General features: G+C 41.3%; 1 protein-coding gene across 1 annotated transcript in view; it reads left to right on the plus strand.

Annotated features, from left to right (window-relative positions):
* The first annotated feature begins 658 nt into the window (after positions 1 to 658).
* LCORL (ligand dependent nuclear receptor corepressor like) overlaps positions 659 to 6018 on the plus strand; it is a 44497-nt gene continuing 39137 nt past the window's right edge. Inside the window, exon 1 of the mRNA XM_015816554.1 lies at positions 659 to 722. The gene's annotated coding sequence lies outside the window, so the exon portion shown is untranslated. The remainder of the gene's footprint in view (positions 723 to 6018) is intronic.

The raw sequence follows: 6018 nt of genomic DNA on the forward strand, positions 1-6018 counted from the left end.
CAATGTCAGCCGTGGATCCAGGAGGACTCCCAAGTTGCGGGCCTTCTCTGAGGGGGCCAAAATTTCGCCCCCTATAGTCAGCGATGGGGTCAGCTGACTATGCCGAGGCGCCGGCAGCCACAGCCACTCGGTCTTGGAAGGGTTGAGCCTGAGTCTGTTCCTCCCCATCCAGACCCGTACGGCCTCCAGGCAACGGGCCTGTGTTTTAATGATAGTATTTTGGTATTTTTTGTATTTGTTTTTATCAGGCTGTTAGCCGCCCTGAGTCCGCAAGGAGAAGGGCGGGGTAAAAATCCAATAAATAAATAAATAAATAAATAAATAAATCATTTGATCATCTTTTGCAACCTTCTGACAAGCAAAATCAATGGGGAAGCCAGATTCACTTAGAAGCCATGTTAGTAACTTAACAACTGCAATGATTCACTTAACAAATATGGCAAAAAAAGTCGTAAAATGGGGCAAAACTCACTTAACAAATGTCTCACCTAGCAACAGAAATTGTGATTGTAAACTGAGAACTATCTGTATCCAGAAACATTTCCTTTTCTGTAACAGTGTGCTTATGTGCAGTGATTTTACCTTTTCATCTGCTACATTTGTGAAACTATATAATATATTGTACAGTAAAATGTTTAATTTTTGTTTTTTGTTAGGTTTTGAAAGTATTTTAGAAGGGCTTTATGGACCAAGGCTACGAAGAGACCTCAGTTTATTTGAAGGTAAATAATAACTATTAAAAAAGCTAGCATCTTAATTGTATGCTAAATGTTTAAAACTTTTTTAATGTTGAGAAATATTGCTGGATCATTTTAATCTAAATATTATGATTTAATATTCACCCTCTTTTAAAGTTATTACTTAAAATAGCAAACATGCAGTTAGATTTTTAATCTATGAAGTCCTTGAATTAAATAAGCCAATCTAGAGTTTTCTGCATTTGGAATACTAAAACTCTTATTCCTTTCATCTTAGGAAAGGAAATACAGTAATAGCATTGAATTGTGTAGAAACTGATTAAACCTGAAAACTTTAGTGATTTCATATTAACTTGCTCTTTATGTAGTATGCCCTGCAATGTAATTTGTTTCTTTTGTTTTTGTAAAAGAATGCAGTTTCTTTGGAACATAACAGAACAATTCTTTAATGAGAACTGATTTAACTCCCTAGAATCAGTAGAATCAGACAATAAATTTTGGGGGTTAGGGGCTGGCTGAAACTTTAGAATTCTCAGTAGATATTTATGTTTAAGTGTTTCCCTGGGGATACAGTTTCCCAGACAGCATCATCTTGATCATTAATGGTGTATGGTAAAGATGATGCTCAGAGGCAGTACAGAGCACAATAGCATAATGAGAGGCACATATTTAGTCTTTCAGATGTCATGGAAAAAGGAGTTAGAAGTGCTTGTTGGGAATATATCTGTCCTGTGAGATGATACTTCAGCTGACATTGGCAGCATCTTACATGGTTTGAAGGCATGTTTTCATGTATGGATACAAGACTGAAATATCTCAGAAAATAGGTATATAGGAGAAAAGAAATAGGGTTTCTGGATGAGGCATTTAGAAATTAGAACACAGCATCAGCTACAATGGCAGCAGATCGGTAGCCCAGTTTTGGCAAAGAACTGATAACTTTAGAGTGGAGAATTGCTTTCTCACTTTAACCATTTTCCTGTCAGCAGCAACTCTCTGGACACTTAGAATTATGCTAATAAATGCTAAGTTGGTTAATAGTATCCTGGACAAATGTTCAAAATTGCTTTGCATTACAGAAATGTCATTAGATGAGGCTGGGTAAATAAATCCTTGTATATTTGACAGAGATTTCCCCAGCCTATTTGTGGCTAGTTTAAATATTTAACATTTTGAACATGTAATAGGCTTTCAAACAAATGAACCAAAAAATGGCTGTTGCAATGTGTGCATAGCCAATAAAGGTAGTCATTGTTTATCAACCACAATTGGGACTGGCAACTCTATCACTAAGTTGTAGTCACTAAGCAAACATCATATGACCATGAAAGACTTATGACCTCACTTCCCCTTTGATGAGAAAGCAAATTGTGGTTGTTAAGCAAAACATCAACTGACTGACTTACAATTTTACTTCCTTCTCCATTAACTCAGCTTGTCACAAGCCAATTTATGAAGCACACAAATGGCAGTTATGTGATTGTGGAATTCTACAATGGTGATAAATATGAAGTTTATGGTTGCCAAACTCCTTTTTTTAATACCATCATACTTTTGAAGAGTTGTTATATGAGGCAATGAAGCAAGGACTACCTGTATAAAAGATATTGTTTGATTTCCTGTCTTTCTGTAGTCTGCTAGAATATAATCAATGGCAAAATATTTTTGACTTCTTGTATAAATAGGCATTTTTACTAAAACCTCAGGATGTAAGTTGCCCATCATTTTTATTTTTTGAAATTATCATTGGGGTCTTTATGGAATCTTTGCTTATTCTTTGAAATAAAGTTGTTGTCAAAGATTGGTTTTAGTTTGCAGTATGACCCCCTTTAAAAAAAAAAATCTTAAAATTTAAAATTCAAGTATTGTATAGCAAAGGGCTATTTGGCTCCAAAGAAGATGTCAGAAACACATTGCTGCTCAAGGTGTGGTGCTATGTGTGGTGGGACTGTAATGCTGTAGTGTAATTTTGTTTTATTTTTGTTTTATGTTGCAGTTAATAAGGAGGATTGTGATTCTTTCATCTCAAGTGTCCCATCACCAGATTTTGAATGATAAGTGTCAGGATAGTGGTTCTGGTGATATATGTCTTCTTCCATAGTCCGAGGATCTTCTTGCCAAAATAGATATAGGTGCTCTTGGACTACTGCAGATATGTGATTTTAGAGAATATTAAAAGCCAATTGATAAACATACCTCAGGATTTTATTACTTCCTTGATAACTTTATATGGGATACCTGATCTATAGATGGGTAACTATGACTTTTAACACAGAAAATTATTTCTTAAGATTTAGATTTACCAGGATTATTTTCCTCTATATGAATGTGTAATGTGAATCACATTAGTTGATTCAGGGATAGGGAACTATGGCCCTTTTATGACTTGTAGACTTCAACTCTGAAGTTGAAGCTGAAATTGATGCTGGCTCAGGAATTCTGAGAGTTGAAGCCCACAAGTCACAAAGAAGCTGTAGTTCCCCACCTCTGAGTTAGCTTAAGACTGATATGAGTGATAAGCAATGTATGTCCTTATGGACATTGTTGGATTGTAAGTCCCATTATCTTTCATAGCTTATCACATTGGCTGGGGCTGATAGGATCTGGAGTTTTAACATCTGAAGGATCAATATTGCCAATTCCTTATTTAGAAAATGCTGATGTTACTAAGTTCTCATTGACCTCTGTAATGAGGAAATGGCTGGGATATTGACAAGATAATCTCTGAGTCTTATTGGAGCCTGGATTCAGGGGACTTGGATTGTCCTGGAAATAATAATGATTGATTGGAGTAATGCTAGAGGAAAAGCAGTGATGATTCTAAATGAAGGAAATTAGGGTATATTTCAGATTTTCTGTGGTTGTGTATGACCACTATTTGCCATGTAGTTTTTCAGCATAGTTGGTATCACAATGGTCTGTTGTATCATGAGCCTCAGGCAGAGATCAAAGATGCTTCCTAGTTTTCTGAGACCAGTTAAGACCAGATACATAAATGGTCTTAATTGAAAATGGCACTGATAATAATTTTGGATTATCTGTGAGAAATATATGATAAGCTGAATGTTCCCTGATTTGCACTACCTGAAAATATGGGCAGAATATTTGGACTTATGAGACTAATCAGTTGTATACTTTAGTTTTGCTTTTACTTGTTACTTATAGTAGGCAAATAGGAGTGGAAGAGCAGTTCTATTAATGCTTTATAAAAGTATTTCAACCTCCACTACTACAAATCCCAGAATCTAGCTAGATTCCATTCTAACACATGGCAGTCAAACATGTAGTGGCATCTTGATTCCAGAGACTCTGTTGAAAGAAATTGTCCAGTTCTATACTACCAATTTTTCTGATGCAGAAAATAATAACTAGGAATCAGTCACTAAAAATTAAGAAATCTTTCTATTTTGAGAGCTCTCTCAGCAGATTTTAATTCTCTGTACATCAGTCCTTAATTAATCACACAGCATTGGTATTCTCAAAACAGAAATTTTAGCAGGCTTGGAGCAATCTCAGGATTTGCAGAAGAAGAATAAATTTTTATATCAGGCAGAAATACCGTATATTCCGGCGTATAAGACGACTGGGCGTATAAGACGACCCCCAACTTTTGAGAAGATTTTCAGGGTTTAGAAAGTCGTCTTATACACCGGAAAATACGGGTAGATGAGAAAAAATGAACTATTCTTTCAGAAGTCCTCAGTCAATGACCTAGTCCAGGGGTAGGCAACCTTGGCTCTTTTATGACTTATGGACTTCAACTCCCAGAATTCCTAAGCCAGCCAAGGTTGCCTATCCCTGACCTAGTCCAACAATTCTCAGGCAGTTGAAGCAAGAAAGCATTGCCCAATTTCACCACCTCTAGGGCACTGTGGGAAGTAGAAAAGCTACGCAAATGTTAAAGAGGCGAGGAACACATTTCTTTGCCTTAGTGCTTGACCTCAGCATTGCGACAACTTGAAGGCACTTTCAAGTTCCTCGCTAAGGCTCCTGGGCAAAGTCTTTCTGGAAGAGAGCTTGTTTAGTCAAGAAAGAGGGAGCCCCAGCATCGCACCACAGCCACGGGTGCCAATCCGCTCTCCTTGTCGTCTGCCTCTCGCACGGGCAATTGCGAATTTCTCCAGCAGCAAAGAGATGAATGGAAGGAAACAGCGCTTCCCAAAGGCGCCAAAATGGCAGCTGGGCAACCATTGCAGCCATGGTAACAAATGGGGATCCGCCTCTGGCCACACAACGCGCATGGCCTCAGGTAGCGGCTCTGACCAGGACCCTGAACTGATCAAGGAAGTAGCTGCTGGGAAGACCTAGTTATTAGCACTACCGCAGCCTGCTGTAAAGAGGCTTTCCCCGGAAATTGGCTGCAAGTCAAGCAAGCGGCCGAGCAGGAGACTTCCCTCCCTCCCCGGACGCACCTTGACTAAATCCAGAGGGTGCGTGCAGCACGCAGCCCCGCAAGAGTGGTACTTCGGGGGCAAGAGGCCCCCGAAGTACCAGCGGGACACGCGTTTCTCCGCCATCCTGCTGGCGATACGTGCGTTCGCTGATCCCTCCCCTCCCCCTTTGGGATCTGGCAGCCCAGCCTCCGCTCCACACCCGACCGATAACCGAGGCGGCCTTAAATGTGCAATGCTGACAGCGACGGAGAAGGAATGCTTAAAAGAGCAAACGTGAGGCCAAAGGTGCGCAGCTGCAGTAGGGGCCAGATGTTTCCCGGGGTTATTAATTCTCCCAGGCCGTCTGAAGGCCTCGGCGAGGTGGGCGTAGGTCCTGGAATTGGGGAGGGGGGAAGGGTCTGCCTAATAGAGGGCAATTCCATTAAGACTGTGTATGGGAGGGGTAGATATGGCGGGAGCAGAGGGCCATATCACACTAGGGGAGGGCGCACCCGCTGTTTAAGAGCTGTGGCGCGCTCCGGCCCCCATGGCTCTTCTTGCAACCTAGGGGCTTTAGGATCTCAGGGCCTGGGCTTTCGGCTGATGCTGTGTAACGCCAGGTCCACGGTTAATAAAGCCCCCCTCATTTATGATTTGGTATCGGAGGGGGAGGTGGACCTGGTGGGTATTACGGAGACCTGGCTGGGCCAAGAGGGGGGGTGCCCCTCATTGAAATGTGCCCGCCAGTTTACCGTGCATTTCACCAGCCGAGAGCCCAGGGTCGGGGTGGGGGGGTGGCGGTTATTATTAGGGAAGGCCTGGATCCAAGGGAGACCACTGTGCCGCAGACTGCCGGTTGTGAATCCCTAGGTGTGAAGTGGGGTCATGGGAGGCAGCAGGGCATGCTGATTGTATACCTGGCTCCCCGCTATGTATCAGCAGCCCTA

The sequence above is a fragment of the Protobothrops mucrosquamatus genome, unplaced genomic scaffold (assembly GCF_001527695.2).
Source record: "Protobothrops mucrosquamatus isolate PMUCROS unplaced genomic scaffold, P.Mucros_1.0 scaffold464, whole genome shotgun sequence".
NCBI classification, from domain to species: Eukaryota; Metazoa; Chordata; class Lepidosauria; order Squamata; family Viperidae; genus Protobothrops; species Protobothrops mucrosquamatus.